At 34.0% G+C, this 21,788-nt stretch overlaps 1 long non-coding RNA gene across 1 annotated transcript; it reads right to left on the bottom strand.

Annotated features, from left to right (window-relative positions):
• Positions 1-3,520: 3,520 nt before the first annotated feature.
• On the bottom strand, positions 3,521-4,613 carry LOC127151126 (uncharacterized). The gene is made up of 3 exons (XR_007823864.1): positions 4,498-4,613; positions 3,776-4,412; positions 3,521-3,654 (listed from the first exon to the last, which is right to left on the bottom strand). It is a non-coding gene; the product is annotated as an uncharacterized LOC127151126 (long non-coding RNA).
• Positions 4,614-21,788: the final 17,175 nt, after the last annotated feature.

The raw sequence follows: 21,788 nt of genomic DNA, 5'->3' as shown, positions 1-21,788 counted from the left end.
TCTAACAGTCTTTATTGTTTAAATTTACTAATTTGATTTCCTTTCTAAAATCAAGACAAAAAAAAAAAAAAAAAAAAGAAAAGAAAAGAAAGAAAGAAAGAAAGAAAGAAAGAAAAAAGGGGTCTTCAATTGGATTGTGAACAAAGACCTTTTAGATGTAATGAAACAAATTGACCCACCTGACTAATTATTGAGTTGACCAAATGGCTCTCTTAGGCCATCACCCCATTTTATGACATTGAGGCAACAAAACAATGTTTATATTTTACAAAATAGAAATCTATGCTTTTATTATTTTTTTTTTTTAAATTTTTCCCCAAGTCACTATTTATAAAAAGAAAATATAATACAAAATCCTTTTATTTCTTAAAAAGAAAAAAGAAAAAAGAAAAAGAAAAAGAAAAAGAAAATGGGGTTATTTAATTTAATTTAATAATTATGATAAACCTATTACATCCACTAGAGGCATGTGAAATTGTGTTCATCCACAGAATGACTCACATGAAGACAATCCTAATTGTCACTGCTCTTTAATTGATATTGATAGCGATGCCCCCTTTCTCTTTCACCAACTTTCTTTTCTTTTCTTTTCTTTTCTTTTTTCTTCTTCTTTTTTCTTCTAATTATATATATGCAATATACTCCTTAAATTTATAATAACGTTTAATTTTGATGAGAATTCTCTTTCTACTCTTTAGTTTTAAAATTTGTTTTTTTTTTTTTTTTTTAAAAAAACACTCTTTTTGAATTTTGTTTTTAATTAACAATGAAATTAATTGATGCAATGGTTAATGCATAAAAGTCATAAGGTATGTTTGATTTTCTTACATCCTCATTTGTTAAAAGGCGTTGTTTTTTCGTTATTCTCACGAAAATGGTCTTATGTTCTATCATTACTCTTTTAATTTATAAAAATTATATTTAAGTTTAAAATTTTAATATGAACTTTTTTAAATATTATAAAATGGATCAAAATATTTACAAAATATATCAAATTTCATATTTTATCAATAGTAGACATTGATAAACTTCTATTTAATAATACTGATAAAATTTAAAATTTTATTATATTTTGTAAATATATTACATATCTACTTTATAGTGAAAATATGTAACTTCAAAAATGTAGTCATGGAAATAAACGTGCACATAATCAACTGGATCTTTTCTCTTAAACAATATACATTGAATGGAATGAGGATATGATATTTAGTTAACTCTTACATATAGTAAGTACATGTAAGTGTATCATCCGAATCTTTGTTTTTTAGTCTATAAATTATACTCCTTCTGGTTCTGGTTGAATCGTAACAAGTTATTCAAATTTTTGACTATCTATTACCTAAAATATGGATAAAACTATGTACGCCAAATAATTTCTTAAACTTGTTCATAACTTCGGCTCGTTACATCCCTTGATCAATCTACTACTGCTCAGATAGCATTTCTTGCTGCAGTTTGACCGGCAAATGACGTCCCTCTTCTTTTGTCTTTTAATCCACACGTACTAGCGAAGGACCAAGAAATTACTCGACCCCGCGCACATTTGTAACAATCATAATTTTATTGTTGAAACTTGCTTGAACATGAATACATTTACAATAATTTTTTTAATTTAATACATAGAATTCTAAAATTAGTATATTTATTTTGTTACAAAATTATTTTTTAAAAAAAATAAAAATAAAATTGTTAAATAATTATTTACCTTTCATAGAACAAAATCGTTACACTTGATTTTTCTATAAGATGCTGGTAAACATGATATGAAATGTTCTATTTTTAACAAATTTTCTAAAAATTGATATAACCTATATTAATTTCAAAATAAATTTAAATTAATAAAAACAAATATGTTGATAAATTTAAATTATATATTAAATTAGTTATAAGTTAACGAAAATTATGTAAGATATTATTGAAATATTATGTAAATTTAAAATATTAATGAGCAGAGAAATCGTAGGAAACAAATACAATTATCCAAAAATTCTAAAAAAAATTGAAAAGATATTTCACTTGATTATAAGAAAAATGAAATGTAATGGAGAAAGTTATTCCAATTATATATAAAGGGCTTACCAAACTAGAAAAGTGAAAAGTATCAATAAAAACTTTACTATAAAGTCACTGCCATTTTGAGAATACAAAAATGCAAAAAAAAAAAAAAAAAACAACACATCGACAAAATTATTTAGATTTTGCTGTCCAATTTTATATGGAATGATATTGTTCAATTCAGATATATACTCATAGTTTTACTTTTGGAACCACTCTAAAAGGCCGACTTCATATGTAACGGATATTGTTGTCCACACTTATATATATCCCATGATCATTATCTTCTCTAACTAATGAGAGATTTTTTTCAAATTCTTGACAATATTTCCCTCGAACAAAGTACCACCACGTTCTTTAATTTTTTAAAGATACAGAAACTAAAAAGGTATATTTTGAAAACTTATCGTCCAAATATGCCTATTATTCTTATAAACCTAGAAACTAAAAAGATAAATTTTTAAAACTTATAGATCAAACTTACATATTTATCAAAACTTAACTTACGGAGGTTGAGTTAACTATATTTCACTAATAATGAAAATATAAATTCGACGTTTGGGATTTATTAGGGGTAGCATGGAAAACCATAAAATGGAATAGAGGACTTGAACTAATTATCAAAGTTGGGGTAGGCATATAGGGATGGTCCGTCGGGAGTTGGAGTTTTTACCAAAATGCAAAACCTTCCCTCCAGTGAATGAGTATGGTCCAAATACACTAATCAACAAACACTTTTTGAAGAACAACACTTGAAACAATTTCTGTTAATATCGAAAACTGTTGAAGATGCCAACGTATTGGTGTACCATAATAAATTATGTTATATAAATTCAACTGCAGAACTGAATTTGTAATTTAACTTATAATATATGCATTAAAAGAAAAAGAAGAATTTGTTACATGGTAAGAGTTTTTGGAGTTTGGGTGCGATGCAAACTTGCAAAGTATTTATTTATAGTCTTATCGCATGTGAGCTTAGTCATCATATGAATGGATCAGGATCAGCCATGAGAGCCATCCTCTCTCTCTCTCTCTACATTATGGGCAATAATAAATTTTAATTTTATAACCCAATTCAACTTGGTTTAATTATTTAATTATTTCTTTATTTCTTTATTATTATTATCTTTTTGACAATGGCTGTTTGATTTTTTTTTTATATCATACTCAATTATATTTAGATCATGTTCGTGAAATTTTGATCCATTGACTCAAATTCTTTTTATTCAAAATAATTCATCAACAAAGTAGTATGATCTTAATTTCTAGTGGAGTTGTAACGAACCAACTTTTTATATTAAGCTAACGTCATTACTATTTAAAAGAAAATAAAACTTTCTTAAAACAAAATGGAAAATAAAACAAATTATCATAATCAAAATCTCAAGTACTCATTAAAATCATAAATAAATTAATGTAGGTAGAAATAAATCTCTAAAATAAAATCCTAGCTCAGACCCTATCTAGTTTTAAAAGAGTAATAATGAAAATACAAAAATACCGAAGTTAAAACTGATAACATAACAGCGGAAGCAAAACATTTCCCTATGGCACGCCAAGATCACTTCTTGTCATTCACCAGCTTTCCTCTACCTTTACTTGAAAAAAATTAAACATTTAAAGTGTGAGTATAAAATATACTCAGTAAGAAACCTATTACTAGTCCCGCTAGGTGTTTGTCATTAACTTCCCATTAGAGTCTGTAAAGTAGTACCTCTAAACTGGCGCATTCTCGAACAGGCGCAATCTATGATCCCGTAGAAATATCTCTGGTCTTCGGTGAACCCAAAGGATCACCTAGGACAAAACTGATCTTCGGTGAACACAAAGGAACATCTAGGACAAACTGATCTTTAGTTAACTCGAAAGAAACACTAAGATAATCAAGCTATGGGTGACCCCGTCGAGTCACTCATATACATATCATCTCATACTGGACTGGTGATCCCGTCAAACTACACAGTCATAAAAAGGTGGTGATCCCGAGGGACACCCATGTGGGTACGACTCTAATAGATAAGGTTAACAGAACACCCTATCCATAATATGTAGCATAACATAACATCATAAGCATGACATGAATATTAATCATAGCATTCTTAGTCATGGGATTAATATTTCATGCATTAACATTTACATCATCAATCATCATCATCATTATCCCTCAGTCATAACTATCAGTCATCATCAACGTCAACACATTATGCATTTTAGCTACGTCAATGCATAATGAAAAATTACATGCAAGTTTTTAACTTTAGTTCAAAGGTCTAGTAAGAGAATCTCGTACCTGGAGATTAGCTTAACCAAAATGGTCCTAACAACAATAACCAAGCTTCCCAAGAAAAATCCTAAACAGTAAGGGTAAAATATACTAAGTTCAATAACTTAATTAACAATTTCTTAAAGACCCAAAATCCTACTAATTCAACTTACCCAAAGTGAAGGTTGAATTCCAATTCAACTTTAGTTGGAGGAAAACAAGGTTCTCATTTCCTCCAATAACTCTAACCAAGCCTTCAAAAAATAACCCAATCGTAGTGAAATTCCACCTTAAAAATTCACAATTAAATTATTTAGGATCCAAAATTAATCTTTTTTGGGCATTAACCAAAACCCAATCAAACTTACCAAAATAAGTTGGAAAAGAACAAAAAAAAAAAAAAAGGGCTTGACGGCTTAGCTAAGAAGAAAGTAGACGCGTGCGGCTCGACTGAAGGAGGAAAACAGCTCATATAGAGGGGTTGGCTCGTGCTACAGCTCGATGTACGCAGATGCGCAGCTTGGAAAGAGTCTCGTGTGGCTCGGGTTAGGCTTAACTAAGGCACATGTGCAGCTCGACTTACGCGAAGATGCTGCTTGGATTGGGATCGACGACTGACGAAACGTGAAAGCTCGGTAGCGTGCTTGAGGCTTGCGAGGAGGTGACACTTAGGTGGTGGTTCGCGAATGGCGGTCGATGCAATGTATGCGAACAGACCGCGACGCTTGGTGGCGGACGACCGAAATGAGAGGCAGAGATGACGAGACACGACAGCAAAGAAAAGAGATCAAGCAAGGCGATGGAGGTTGACAGAACACAAACACGGCGGACGGAGATGATGGCGGTTAGGGTTTGCACTAGGGTTTCCTTTGTGATGAGAAAGAATAAGATGAATAGTGACTATTCATGCTTCCCGAAGGTTTATTTAAAGCATAATAATAATAATAATAATAATAATATAATATAATATAATATAATATAATATAATATAATATAATATAATATAATATAATATAATATAATATAATATAATATAATATAATATAATATAATATAATATAATATAATATAATATAATATAATATAATATAATTATTATTATTTACTTTCTTTTTCCCTATTCTTTCCAAAACAAAATAAATCTCATACCTTCTCTCTCTTCAATTAAAACCCATCAAATCTTCTTTTTAAACTCAAATATTATCTTTCTTCGTTACCTCTTCCCATCAAATCATAACTCTCATCTTCTTTTTCTCTTCTCCTCAAAACAATATTAAATTTCCTTAATTATATTATTCTTACAATATAATTATTCTTATGATTACTAATCAAATTAATTATATATCCACATATATAATTATCCAAAATTCTTTAAACTTCAATCATAAAAATCAACAAAAAACATTCACTTAAATCGAATCTTTCCACCAAGAGTTCCATATTTCAAATAATTAATTAAATATTTTCCCAAAAATATCTAATAAGTTCTAATTTCTACAAAATCAAATAATTTTAACAATTAATTCAAATAACACATAAAATAATTTCAACATGGTTAAAATTAAACTTAAGATAATTAAAATTAAAATTACCTTATTTTGCAGCGTTACAATCTTCCCTCCTTTGAGAAACTTTCGTCCTCGAAAGTGCTAATCCTCAAACAGCTCGGGGTACTAGGCTCTCATGTCGTCCTCTCTCTCCCATATGACCTCTTTGACTCCGTGGTTTCGCCAAAGAACTCTAACCAGTGTAATTCCTCTATTACGGAGCATCTTGGCCTCTCTTGCCAAAATCTCAACGGGTTGCTTCTTATAGCTTAGATTCTCATTAATTTACAATGGTTCAAAGTCAACTATATGTGTCGAGTATGCTGTATACTTCCTCAACATAGAGACATGGAATACATCATGAACTGCAGGAAACGATGGAGGCAATGCCAAACGATAAGCTACGGGGTCAATCCACTCAAGTATCTCAAATGGCCCTATAAAACGTGGACTTAACTCCTTTCTCTCAAATCTCAAAACACCCTTCATAGGTGCTACCTTAAAAAAAACCATGTCTCCCACATCAAACTCTAGATGCTTACACCGTTCATTAGCGTAACTTTTCTGTCTGCTCTGTGCTGTCAACATGCGAGCTCTAATCTTCTGTATGTCTGCATTGGTGGTCTGAATTAGCTCAGGGCCTAACATTCTCTACTCACCAACCTTACCAGACCATACAGGAGATCTACAACAACTACCATATAGAGCTTCAAAGGGTGACATGCCAATGGTAGCCTGATAGCTGTTATTATAGGCGAACTCCATCAAGTACAAGAGAGTCCCAACTCCCTAAAAACTCCAGTACATAAGCTCGCAGCATATCTTCCAAAATCTGATTCAAATGCTTTATTTGACCATCGGTATGAGGATGAAAGGCTGTGCTGAAATATAACCTCGTGCCCAAAGAAATTTGATGTCATTTCCAAAACTTTAAAGTGAAACGAGCATCTCTGTAAAAAAACGATCGATACAGGCACTCCATGCAGTCTCACTATCTCCGTCATATATAGTTGTCCCCACTTACTGACAGTGTAAGTGGATTTCTCTGGAATGAAATGGACTGATTTCGTGAGTCTGTCAACAATAACCCAAATCACAGTATAACCTTTCAGGGTCCTTGGCAGTCCTGCAATGAAGTTCATAAACACATTCTCCCACTTCCATTCTGGTATACTCAAGGGTTGCACAAACCTGCTAGCCTCTATCTTTATGCCTTCACCTACTGGCACACCAAGCATCTACTAACGAAGTCTGCCACTTCTCTCTTCATATTTCACCATCAGTAAACTCGCTTCAAGTCTTGGTACATCTTCGTACTGCTAGGATGCATAGAAAATGGAGAACTATGGGTCTTAGTTAAAAGCTCTGTCTTAACTGCACTATCTGTTGGCACGCACAACCATCTCTTAAACATAAGCCCATCATCAGAAGATATGGAGAACTCCTCATATGTCCTGCTTCTGCTAGAAGGCGCTTGTCAACCAGAAATGGATCATTTAACTAAGCAACAATAATCCTCTGTCTCAAAGTTGGCTACACTGACAATTGAGCCAACTGTGAGGTGACTTCTCCTATTAAAACTACAATCTCATATCTCTCAAAGTCTCTACACAACTCTAAATCATGGGTGGGGTAGTTCTGCTTATGACTCTTTAACTGACGAGAGGCATAAGCAACCACCTTACCCTGCTGCATCAAAACACAACCCAATCCTTTCTTAGAGGCATCACTATAGATCACAAAATTTTCAGATCCATCTGGCACTGTAAGGACTGGCATAGTCACAAGCTTCTACTTAAGCTTCTGAAAACTACTTTCACATGCTGAGCTCCAAACAAAAGAAATCCCTTTCCTGGTCAACTGAGTCAAAAGACTGGTTATACGAGAGAAATCTTCCATAAACCTTCTATAATAACCTGTTAAACCCAAATAACTATGAACCTCAGTAACCGTAGAAGGTCAAGGCCAACTGGTAACAACTTCAATCTTTGCTGGGCCTATAGAAACTTCATCACTAGATACTACATTACCAAGAAAAGATACCTTTTTCAGCCAGAACTCACACTTAGAAAACTTAGCATATAACTTATTGGCTCGAAGAGTCTCCAAAACCTTATGCAAATGCTCCTCATGCTCAACCTCTGCCTTGGAGTAAACCAAAATGTCATCAATAAAAACTATAACAAAAGTGTCTAAGAAATCCTTAAACACCCTGTTCATCAGATCCATAAATACAACAGGAGCATTAGTCAAACCAAAAGACATTACAATGAACTTGTAATGTCCATATCTGGAATGAAAAGTAGTATTAGGAATATCGCTGTCTTTAATCCTCAACTGGTAATAGCCTAAACGTAAGTCAATCTTAGAGAATACAGTGGCTCCTTGTAATAGATCAAACAAGTCATTAATTCTGGGTAGCGGATAGCGATTTTTATTGTCACCTAATTCAACTCTCTCTAATCAATGCAAAGGCGCATCGACCCATCCTTCTTCTTTACAAATAGTACTGGTGCTCCCTGAGGTGACACACTAGGTCGAATAAAACCCTTGTCCAACAATTCCTGCAACTGAACCTTCAGCTCTTTCAACTTAGTTGGGGCCATTCTATAAGGAGCTTTAGATATGATAACAATGCTTTGCTCTAACTCAATAGCAAAATTTATCTCCCTGGGAGGCGGGAGTCTTGGAAGCTCATCAGGAAAAACATCGAGGTATTCTCTCACCATCGACTTAGATGACAAGGAAATTTCAGGCTCTCTGGTGTCTACCACGCTAGCCAAGATACTCCAAGTACCCTGGCTAAGTAGCTTACTGGCTTTCATAGCTGAGATAACTTTGGGTAGAACCACAGTTCTTGCCCCCTTATACTTGAAACTAGCCGTCGAAGGAAGGTTAAAAACTAGCTCCTTACGGAAACAATCTATACTTGCATGGTTAGCAGATAGCCAACTCAAGCCTAGAATTACATCAAAGTCTCGCATGTCTAAAACTAGCAAAGTTACATCTAACACATGGTTTGCTACCTCTATTTGACATGCCCTTATCTTTTCTTTGGATAACATAACTTCTGCAGATGGAATAGAAATAGATAATATACTACTCAATGGTTCTACTTCTAAACACATATGCTGAACAAATACTAAGGATATGAAAGAATGAGAAGACCCATAGTCAAACAACATAAATGCGAAGTTTTCAAGATTGGGAGCGTACCTATCACTACAGAACCAGCTTGCTCGGGCTCCTAATGAGTAGTGGCAAATACTTTTCCCTGCTGGGAAGTAGAAGTCTAGTTCGAGGTAGCCCTAAATAGTTTCTGAGGACAAAAGTCAGCTATATGCTCTGGTTGCTTGCACTTATAACAAACTCCACTTCCTATTAAGCAATGTCCTCCGTGAGACCACCCAAAGCTACGACAGGTAGGTAGTTCTTTCAAGATATTCCTTGTTGCAGCAATCTCCTGATGATGTCGTTGAAAAATACCACTTGACCTCAGATTCCTCTGTGGCATTATAGTAGACTGCAACTCAGCTTCCTCTTCTGACCTGGGGTTGACCCTTTCGCTACAGCCTTGGATGGATCAGCTCTCTCATGTAAATTCATATCCATTGCCACGTGCAGTGCATCAGCGTGGGTGGTTGGTTTGTAGGCTTGAACGAAACCCTAAAGGTCTAATCTGAGACTGCTAACGAACTTTTCAGTCTTCGCATCCTCATTCGCTACTACCTCAAGAGCAAAACATGATAGCATATCAAACTCTACAACGTACTACTCCACAGTTATATCGCCTTGCTCTAGGTTTAAAAACTCTTGCTGTTTAGTATATCTTAGGCTGACAGAGAAGAATTTTGCTAATCAAATTAATTATATATCCACATATATAATTATCCAAAATTCTCTAAACTTCAACCATAAAAATCAACCAAAAATATTCACTTAAATCGAATCTTTCCACCAAGAGTTCCAAACTTCAAATAATTAGTTAAATGTTTTCCCAAAAATATCTAATAAATTCTAATTTCTACAAAGTCAAATAATTTCAACAATTAATTCAAATAATACCCAAAATAATTTCAACATGGTTAAAATTAAATTTAAGATAATTAAAATTAAAATTACCTTATTTTTTGGGGGTTACGGGAGTGATAAAGTTTCTAACATCTTAGATATTGCAACTTGAAAATTAATCACAATGAGCCAACACATAATCATCGTGAGCTGTTTTATCGTAATCATAGTGCACAAATCACTACTTTCCATACAAAATGTTTAACTTTAGCATAATTGTATATAGTTAAGAGATGTATATTTGCATTTGTGTTAGTTTACCTAAGCAATTATAAGTCATCTACTATTGATTTAAAAAGTAAAAAATTTGAATGCCACAATAATATTGAGCCAAAAAAAACCATAATGATAAACACCAACAAAGCAACTAGAGAAAGAAGGAAATGAACTTAATGTAAACTTTAGTTTCATGATTATACAATAAAATCTTAACATTGTATATAACAATAATTGCCAAGAACTTTGAACTAGATAATTTTACAAATTGAATTTAGTGAAATAACAACATACCTTAATCCATGAATAATCTTCTTGAGGAATTGTGTTTCTCTCATTTACCTTCCTTTTGGACTTAATTTAGGTTTCTTGATGGGAAGAATAAACTATTTAATAATAGTGAGATGACCAATCCCTAAGATTCTATTTATAAACACCACCCATCATGGTGTTTAACTAGGACATTATCTTTTAACCTAATGGACCTAATAAAATAATAGGCCCTAAAGAGATAAGTAGCATATAATGCAATTGGACCACATTAATAATAATATTATATTTAAAATAAATCTAACATTCTCCCACTTGTCCCATTGACATTATTTACCATATACGTTCATAAACATAATGCGCAAAATTAAACTTCATAACATATCATGTCAAGTCAAAGAAACTACTAAAGAATCATGGGGGTCATACATCATTGCATTAACATACTCCCTTCCATGTATCACTGAAATAGTTCTTCTATTAACATGATCTATAATAAAGATAATTAATAATGGTCCAACAATAAGTGTCTTTCCTGTTTGGTTTACATAATTCATTTATGTATATACTAATCATAATAACAGAACCATAAGATAAAATCAGAAACAATAAATAAATGAGCTTAAAGTGTCAAATAGCATAATCTTGATTTCAATAATGGTATCTACTAATGCCCACATGTTTAACATGATAGTTGAATGTCTATGGTAGCAATCCTTTAGTTAGTAGATATGCAATCATAAGTTTAGTGCTAATGTGTTTGATTAACACTCTTTGTTTCTGAACTTCTTCTTTAACAACAAAGTATTTTAATTCCATACGTTTAGCACCTTTAGAATACTTGTCATTTTTCATTCAGAAGAAAACTGCTGCAAAATTATCACAATAAGTTCTCAGTGACTTGGTAATACTATCGAAAATTCCAAGTCCTGAGATAAAGTTCTGCAGCCATAAAACATGAATTGTAGCCTCAAAGCATGCTACAAATTCAACCTTTATAGTGGATGCAACAATAATACACTGCTTCGCACTTTTTCATGAAATTGTCTCTTCACCTAATAGGAACATATGCCAAAAAGTGGATTTTCGTGTATCCACACATCCGACAAAATCTGAATCCAAAAATCCAATCACCTAATAGATCTCTTGTAAGTAAGCATATAGACCAAGGATTATAATTAAACTTACTCCCACTGATTCTTAGGTATATACATCTATCAACAATGTTTTATTTAAAACCAAAAGATGTGATGGTATCATTGTACTTAAGATACCATTGTCTAGAAGTTTGTTTAAATCCATATATTGACCTCTTTAATTTACACATCATATGTTCCTTTCCTTCAACCATAAAACCTTCTGATTGATCCATGAACATCTCTTCATCTAAATTCTCATTTAGAAAGGTAGTTTTCACATCAATTTGATGAAGTTCTAAATCATAATGAGCTACTAAAGCTATAATAATTCTTAATGAGTCCTTTTTCGAGATAGGAGAAAATGTCTCTTTGTGGTCAATGTCATCTTTCTAAGTATAACCTCTGGCAACAAGTCTAGCCTTGTGTCATTTGATATTGCCATCTGAGTCAAGTTTGGTCTTAAAGACCCATTTACACCGAACTCTTTTACTTTCCTTTAAGCAATTCTACAAGGTTCTGCACTTCATTATCATTAATTGATTTTAACTCTTCTTTTATGGCATCTAACCATTTAACAGAATCATTTTTTTTTCAATGGCTTATGAAAACAAAACCGGATCATTATCAGTGCTTAAGTCAAATTCTCACTCATACAGATAAACTACATAGTCATCAGAAATAGCTGATCTTGATCTTAAAGATCTTCTTAGCTCTATTTATTGTGATCCCTCAGTTACAGGTTTATTTGTTATAACATTATTATGTGGTGTTTTTCTATTAATTTGTTGTTCTTGTGGATTGTTAATAGAGTCGACAACTACAAGAACAACTGAGAAGAAGTTATAGATAAAGGAATTTCCACCCAAACTTCTTGAGTTTCTATTTTATGTGGTTCCAAACTCCCACTAATCATGTCATTCTCAATGAACCTTACATTTCCAGTTTCAACTATTCTCATACTGTGGTTAGGACAATAAAATTTATACCCTTTTGATTTGTCTATATAACCAATGAAGAAACCACTTGTTGTTCTTGAATCCAGTTTCTTTTCGTGTGGATTTAGATTCTTACTTCCGCTTGACAACCCCAAACATGTAGGTGCCTTAAACTAGATTTCCTTCCTATCCACAATTCAAAGATGTCTTTAGAATTGACTTACTAGGAACCATATTTAATAAATATTGAGCGGTTCTTAATGCATACATCCACAAGGACAAGGTAAAGACAAATTAATTAACATCCATAAATGTACACATCTCTTTGCAACATCATTTTGTTGTGGTGTTCCTAGTATTGTGTATTGAGCACATATACCATGACATTCTAGAAATTTAGCAAATGGGTCAAAACAATGTGTTTTCTCATCAAATTTTCCATAAATTTTATAAAAACCTTGGCATTTTCGATATTGTAATTGCAGACTCACTACAAGAAATCGGGGTTCTCCCGACGCAGAGAAAGACGTCGATAGAAAAATTGTCGGGAATAGCTCGGTCTTCCGACGCTAAGCGTTAGATGTAGAGAACAAAAGCTTTTTTTGATGCACTATCCTAGGCATCGGGAACGACATCAAGAATAAGGACCATTTCTGATGCTAATATGGTGCGTCAGGAAAGCCTCGTTGTAATTAAGTACGAATTAATTATGGTGGGCATGTATCCCCAACGCTATGGTGTATGCGTCGGGGCTGGTGTCGTGAATAAGGCTCATTCCTGGTGCCTTTTTCGTGCGTCGGGAAAGTCCCATCGTAATTTACGACGAATTAATTCCAGCGAGCATGTATCCCTGATGCTTTACCTTTGCGTCAGGGACGGCATCAGGAATAAGGACCATTCTCGAAGTCGTGTATCTCCATCCATTGATTGAGGAATTGAAAGAGTTATGGACTTTTGGGGTGCGTACATATGACTTTCTTCCAGGTCAATTCTCTTAGTTAAATGCAGCCTTGTTGTGGAAACGATTAATGACTTCTCGGCGTATGGTGACCTATCAGGGTGGAGTACAAAGAGGTATCAGGCATGTCCTATATGCATAGGTGATAAATCGTCCTTCGGGATACCAGGTAGAATATCTTTCATGGGACATAGACGTTATCTTCCATAGAACCATGTGTGGCGTAGAAGTAGGCTACACGATGGAAAGGTAAAGCGTATGGCTCCTCTAGTGGTGATCAATGTGCATGAAATATTAGAACAACTCGATCAGTTGGCGTTTTCAGTTATGAGTAAACATCCTTCAATACAGGATAAGAAAAGAAAGAGAGCTCTTAATTGGACGAAGAGAAGTATTTTTTTCGAACTTCCTTACTGGTCGAGACTACTGTTACGTCACAAACTTGACATAATGCACATTGAGAAGAATGTTTGTGACAATTTGGTTGGTACGTTGTTGAACATCGAAGGAAAAGCCAAGGATACCACGGATGCTCGGTTGGACCTACAAGATCTGAAGATAAGAAAGGATTTACACCTTGTAGAAGTTGGTAATCGATTGGTGAAGCCACACGCGAGCTACACGTTGACTAACAGTGAATCGGTTGAGTTTTGCAAGTTCCTGAAATCAGTTAAGTTTTCCGATGGATTTGTTTCCAATATATTGAGATGTGTGCACGAAAAGAGGGGAAAATATCAGGACTCAAAAAACACAATTGTCATGTTTTATTACATCGACTACTATCCATTGGTATTCAAGCATTCTTACCAAAAAGCGTGTACACTTACAGAATTAAGTAATTTTTTTTCGTGACTTGTGCGCCAGAATGATAAGAGTAAGTGATTTAGATAGATTGGAAGCAGATATCATAATCATACTTTGTAAGTTGGAAAGAATATTTTTACCTGCCTTCTTTAGTGTTATAGTACACTTAGCTGTTCACTTACCATATGAAACAAAACTTACTGGTTCAATTTGTTACAGTTGGATGTATCCGATTGAAAGAAGTCTACGTACGTTAAAACAGTATGTTAGAAACAAAGCATGTCTTGAAGGGTCAATTGTAGAAGCGTATGTCATGAATGAATCAAGCACCTTTTGTTCATGTTACTTAAGTGGTATAGAAACTCGATTCATAAGAGATGGACGAAATGATGATACCATTATAGAGGACGAGGTAATTGGTGACTTTAAAATTTTCAAGCAGAAAGTACGACCTCTAGGTGCGTCAAGTGTTCGTGTTATATCATAGGAAGAGAAACAACTCTTCCATTGGTACATACTTAACAATGTAGACGAAACATCAAAGTATCACAAGTAAGCATTCCTCATCTTCGTAATTCTTGTTTGTTATACATTGTTCTTATAGAAATTAAACTCATCCCCATCCCCATTAGGAAACATTTGAGGCTAATACGTCGACATGCTCAAAATGCTATGAATTTGTGTAAAAGACATGAACGGACATTTTCTGAATGGTTTCGAGCACAGGTATATAGCAAGTTTTAGTGTGACATATTAGCACTAACGTATTTAAGTACGAGAGATGTCTATAATCATTGTGACAATCATTTCAGATGTTAGAATTGCGTGAGTCTGCAAATCTATCTGGCGATTTCTTCTCACTTGCGATGGGACCATCATTTGACGTTCGTTGTTACAATGGATGCATTGTGATTGGTCTGAGATTTCACACGTCTAAAATTGATTCTCGACGTACTACTCAAAATAGTGGAGTAATGGTAATTGGTGAAAGCAATGCAAGTGGAAGTGGCAACAATAATTTCTACGGTGTTATGAACGAAGTGTTGCACGTACAATATCCTTTGGGAAGAAATGTATGGCTATTTAAAAGTGTTGTTAGTATGACACCAACCTAAACAAAAGTCAAAGAACACACGTTGCACTAGAGTATAAATCTGTCAACACATCCCATTTTTGGTATGTGGAGGAACCTGTAATTTTTGCGACTCAAGCACATCAAGTTTTTTACGTAGATGACCCCAAAAATGGTAGCAATTGGAAATGTAAGTTGTCCATAATAAGTGTATATGGGACGTGCTAGAAGTAGAGGATGTTGAGAACGACCACATTAATGTACTAAAAATCGTTATAAGCCACCAAGTGGATGACCACATCGAGGATGACATTCTGTGCAAGACTAACGTTGATCCCACAATCGTTGAAAGACCGATTGTGCGTCATGTCACTGACGATTTCATCGACGATGTGGATAAACACTGGTCACATGCAAGTGACGACGACAAATTATAATGATCTATAACCCACATATCCACATATTTATGTATTTTATATATTTGATTGTAGCTATGTGTTCGTATTTGCTTACTGAATGTTTGTTTTTGATGTCTACGGCATTATGTCATACACAAGTAATAATTTTCTAGAGACAGACGCTATGTTCATCGAGATTTAAGACAATCTAGATAACCTTGCTGGAGGGTCGTCATCCATGGGTGACTATACGGGTAAGTCTTAGAATTTCCTTCATTTTAACTTAGGATTATTTCATATTTTTTCTCTAACATTAAATGTTATTATAATTTATTGAGTAGGGTCGTCTTTTCATCCACTTGCGACTCCAACTCTTAGAAGACGTGTGTAGTCTCGACTCTTAAAGTTGGAGCGCCACGTTGCTGTCAATGGGCGCATTCCGATGAAGATCACCCTTAGAGCAGAGAAGCCTATTTCCCCATATGCCATTCGATTCAGCCAGGTGATAGGCGTGTGCGTGCGAAAGACATTTCCCGTCCGCTGCCTTAAGTGACGGACATTGGCAGAGAATATATTGAGGTCGTCAAGGGCGACCTCCAGGTAATTATGTCCACTACATATTTATGATTTCATTTGAAATATATCTAAGTTAACTAATCTAATGTGTTATTTTTGTAATGTGTAGCGGTTTTTTGTGCTTGATTTCAATGATCAAGCAATGAATAGGTTTGTTGAGCATTAAATGCTTACCACCTTCAAGGAGTTTCCGGATGACTGTTACAGATACTTTAAAAAGTACAGCGACCCTGAGGAGGCTCATGCTAACCCATCAAACATATTGGTTGGACGTCATGAGGATTGGCACTTCCTCTGCGACCACTACATGAGCCGTGCATTCTAGGTATTTGTCATGCTTAATTATGATTTCAACTTTTAATATGTATAAGAAATAAACAATATTATTGTTTTCATATAGGAGCAATCATGGACGAACAAGGTTGCACGAGCTCGCTGAAAAAAAAAAAGGAAGTCGGTCAACCGTGTGGAGTTGTTTCGGGAAACACACGTTCGAGTCGGGACGTTCGTCTTGCAGGCTACAGAGGATGCGCATGTAAGTTATCGAACCAACTCTTATGTCCTTATTCATTATCCTCTTTCATTATATATTTTTGCGTTACCTAACTTAGTTTTTAAATTTGTTGCAAAATCAAATACTGGAGCTCCAGTCCCAGCCTACCTCAGAGGGTAATCAGCCACTCTCTAGGGATGAGATATATGATCAGGTATTGGGTAGACGATCAGGCTACTCAAAAGGTCTTGGTTGGGGACCCAAGTCGAAGGCCCACAAGACAACGAGTTCGAGCAGTTCCACGACGTCATGTTCTCAATCGGCCACAGAAAGAGAGATTCAAATAGAAGCTAAACTTGATCAAGCTCTGGAATGGATTAAATATTGCAAGATAGAAATTTCCAAGCGCTGATATAGGACATGACTCGAGCACAGCAAGACCACCACATGATCCTTAGTTTTGCAGTATGTCTATATGTTTCCATTATTCTTATGTTTTTGCAATGATAGTATACAGTGATGCTATGGATATATGTACTAAACTTAATTACTTTTGTATCATTGTAGGACCCGTGATGTAAAATAGCGCGTACTAGCCTCGTTAGGAGACATATGACTTTGTTTGCGCTTTTTTGTATTATGAATACTCGATTTTTTTTATTATTACGCTATTATGTTTTCTAAATTATGAATATTTCGTAATTTATTAATTTATATTGAATTTTCTTTAATTTAATCCAAAACGAGTGTCATTATTTCATAAAAATAAAGAACTTGTTTAAGCAAAAAAATTTTAGAAAAAAAATTAAAATTACATATATTTTTTTAAAATTACATATAAAAATGAATTTCCGACGCAACGTAATGTCGGAAATAGGATGCACGACACGTCAGAATAGTTCTCCCGATGCGTGTTCGACGTCGGATAAGAAAACTTCGGGAGAAGGAATTTTCGACGCAATTGCAAGCGTTGGCATAAGAGACGTTGGAAGAGGGTATTCCCGACTCAATAAAGCGTCGACATAAGAGACTTCAGGAGAGGTATTCCCGACGCCGTATTGGTCATGCATCGGGAATTCATGTCTCGACACGTTTCTTCCGACGTTCATCCCAACGCAGTAAACGACGTCGGAAAAAGGTATCTCGGCGTTTTTTTAGCTTCTTCCGATGTCGTTGTGCGTCGAGAGTGCCCCCTCTCTTGTAGTGAATTGATATTGTTTACTACAATCATTCGCATAAACATTAGGCTCAATCTATTTGATCTTTTCCAAGCATTATAAAAAGATATATTCTCATCACTGCTAGCAACTGAAGTAAGTGCAGCAGGTTTCACACTTAAGAGTGCCAGATAATCAAGATCCAAAACTCTAGGATGGAATCAAATTTGTTTGCACCAATTAGAGAAATTGAGTCCATTATACTTGGTTATAGATGTAGCATGCAAATGAATAGAAATGGGAGCAGATGATGCAATTACAAAATAGATATGCTTATATATTATTGCTTTGAGAAATAAACATAAAGATACAATATAGATTCAGATAATATTAAATAATCATTAACTTATACATTGAACTTATCTAACCAAACACTTCAATTAACCACAATAAGATTCAAAATTATAAAACTATTAATTACCTTTGGACAAATTAAATATTTTATAATAATAAAAATCAATACACTCATGACAAATTATTAATGTTTCGTAATATCATCTCATTCATCAGCATCAAATGAACATGAGTAATTGAATCAACATTAATTTGATGTCTAAAGATTTATCAATTTGGCCACTTTGGTGACTACAAACTGTTCATAACATATGCATCATGATAAAACAATTCCAATTAAAAAATTATAAAACATTAAAAAGAAGGAAAGTCAAAACAACTATGACTAAAGAACGATAACTTTGAAATTGGAAATATAATGAAAATGAAAGGAAAGAAAAAGAAAAGAAGACAAAAATGATAATTTTTTTAATATTAAACAAGAATGAAAGACAATAAAAACAAAAACAACAAAAAGTAGTTTTCGTTAAAAAAAACACTCAAAGGAAAAGGTGAAAATAAAATTTCCAACAAAACCATGTTTCAAACTCATGATGAGAAAAATTTTAATCTTTTTTCTTTTGACAAAAATTGATATATTTAGCACTATTTAAAAATGTTATTATAACATTAATTGTTAGATGTGTTATGATAGTATGTATTTGGTGGCAGAATTATGTAAGTAATGTTATGATTACATTATGATAAGATATGTTTGGAGAAAGGTTATGACGATTATAATAAAATATGTTTAGGGGAAAGGTAAGTAGGTATCGTTATGAAATTTATTTTTTTTATACATTTATTTAAGATTCATATTCTAAATCCAATACACAACCTTCGTATGTTTAATTTACCAAATTGTCATATTTTCGTAAAATAATTTTCAGTAATTTCCTTAAATGTGACGTCCATTTACAACATTTTTTGTGATCTTTACATGCGAATAAATTATTAATTTTTTTTTAAAATTTATTCTAAATCCAATATACAAATTTCGGATATTTGATTTCCCAAAATGGCTTATTTTCGTAAAACAATTTCTAGTGATTTCTTTAAATACGACGTCCATTTTCAACCTTTTTTACGTAATTATTACGTGCGAATAAATTAATAATTTTTTCTAAATTCATATTTTAACTCCAATTCACAAATTTTTTATATTTAATTTATGAAATCGTCTTAGTTTTCATAATTGTTATGTATGATCCAATTAAAGAATATATTCAGGAATCCTTCGATCCAAGGCATCCTTATCTTGTTCTAGTGGTACACGGAAGTCATGGGCTTTCTGAAATCAAAAGAATATTCCTAAGAATTCTTCTTCTTTCTTCTTTTCTTTCTCTCTTTACAGCTCTCGAACATATTAATTCATGAGTCCTCCGCACGGGTCCTCCAGACCTCTTGTTCGGCGAATCAATTTGTTTCTTTATTTTATTGGTTTTGCCCGGCTGAGTATCATAAAAGGGAATGGCCCGTGGGATTGGGGCGCGGCCTTCCTTCCTCAAAACTAAACAAGGGAAAGAGCCTACTAAAGAGTGGTGGCGGCTTCCCTCCCTATGACCCGTGTGGGCGGCCTTCCTTCCTAATTTGAGAAAAAGAAAGTCACTAGAATGAAACTAAAGAGGACGCTCGACGAAACATCTCATGAAAGAGCATAACTTCCCCGATCCAAGGCTTAGACCTCAGACCTCAAGGGCTAAGGGAAAGCCAATCCATTTTTTTCTATTTATTCCAAGACAAGGGTTCCACATGTGAAAACTTCTAGTTTGTGGTCCGTAGGTTAATATGGATAGTCCTCCGGATAAATCCGCATATTCTAAATTCAGTACTCGAATTTTATATATTTAATTTAATAAATCGTCCTAGTTTTCATAAAACAATTTGCCTTAATTTCTTTAAAAACGACATGAAATTTTTAACTTTTTATTATTGAATAAATTAATGTTTTTCCTTTTAAAATAAAAATTATAATGAATTGATGAAAATATAAAAATAAGGAAGAAGAAAGAGAAAAGACTACGTTTTGTAAGTATAAGCATAATTTGGTAAAAATTTTATATTCAAAATTTAATTGAAATAAATCTTAAATCAAATCTCATCATTAAATTGAATTTTTTTAAGAAATGTCTTATACATTTAAAGTTTATGTAACGACCCAACTTTCCGGACTAAGCTGAGGTCACTACGTAGTACTAAGACTCGACAGTAAAACACACAAGCTCACAAAAGACCGGTTACGATTCATTAAAACGTTTAAAATATCACAAAAGCAATTTCGGGCCCTATTTTAAATCACGTTCCCAAGAGTTCCAAAATATTGTGCTCAAATCATCAAAACACAAAACCACCAATCAAATGTTCTAACCATGACTCGATCTGACAATAAAAAAAATAACAAGTAACAAAATACATCAGCGGAAGCATAAAGAAAACCAGACGCGTCCATATGGCCTTCACGCATCCTTCTTGCCCCTCGCCGGTCTGCCTCTCGCCATACCCTTACCTGAAAAGTTAAATAGAAAAAGGGTGAGTATTAAATATACTCAGTAAGGGACCCACTACTGGGCCCGTTAGGGTGATAACAGTTAGCTTCCTATTAAGGGGTACCCTACGTAAACAGTCTAGTGGTTCCATAGAACGCACACATCAATCAGTCTAGTGATCCCGTCGGATGCAAATATCAGTCTAGTGATCCCGAAGGATGCACATATCAGTCTAGTGATCTCGAAAGATGCACATATCAGTTTCATGATCCCGAAGGATACACATAGCAGTCTCGTGATCTTGAAGGATGCATATATCAGTCTAGTGATCCTAAAGGATGCATATATCAGTCTCGTGATCCCGAAGGATACCGTGCCTATAAGATACGTACCCCATAGATAAAACTAACTATTACCCCTCAGTCCATACTACACCGTCTACAACAGTCACATCACAATAACATTCAAGATAACGTTTCAGTTTATAAGCTTAACCAGTCCGACAGTTTAAGTTTAATCAACAGTCTCCTCGGTCACTATATGTATGTCCAACCCACACTTCATCGTGACATTCCCTAAATTCAGTCTAATAGTCAAATCACCACTTTGTAAATCCCCCTGAAGGTACTTCGTCTCAATTCAAACCCTAGCACATCTACAGGTAATCTATTTTATGCATAACGTCCATATTAGGCATAACAGTCGTATTCAGTTTACAGCATCGCTCAACCGCGTATACACAATCTACCCAAGAGATTTCCAAACCCTTGGTACCTCCACGACATAATTCATAACCAGTATCTTGATAACAGACTTCAACTTTATATAACATTAAGATTTTCATAATCCATCGGCATTACTATTCCAATTGACAGCACAATCCATCAACATAACCACAATACACAGAACATCAGGCCATCAGTACCCATCAACAAAACAACTCATTACA

This window comes from Cucumis melo, chromosome 10, assembly GCF_025177605.1.
Source record: "Cucumis melo cultivar AY chromosome 10, USDA_Cmelo_AY_1.0, whole genome shotgun sequence".
Lineage (NCBI taxonomy): Eukaryota > Viridiplantae > Streptophyta > Magnoliopsida > Cucurbitales > Cucurbitaceae > Cucumis > Cucumis melo.
Note: the sequence above shows the minus strand (reverse complement) of the source record. Positions and strands in the feature narration are given on the sequence as shown.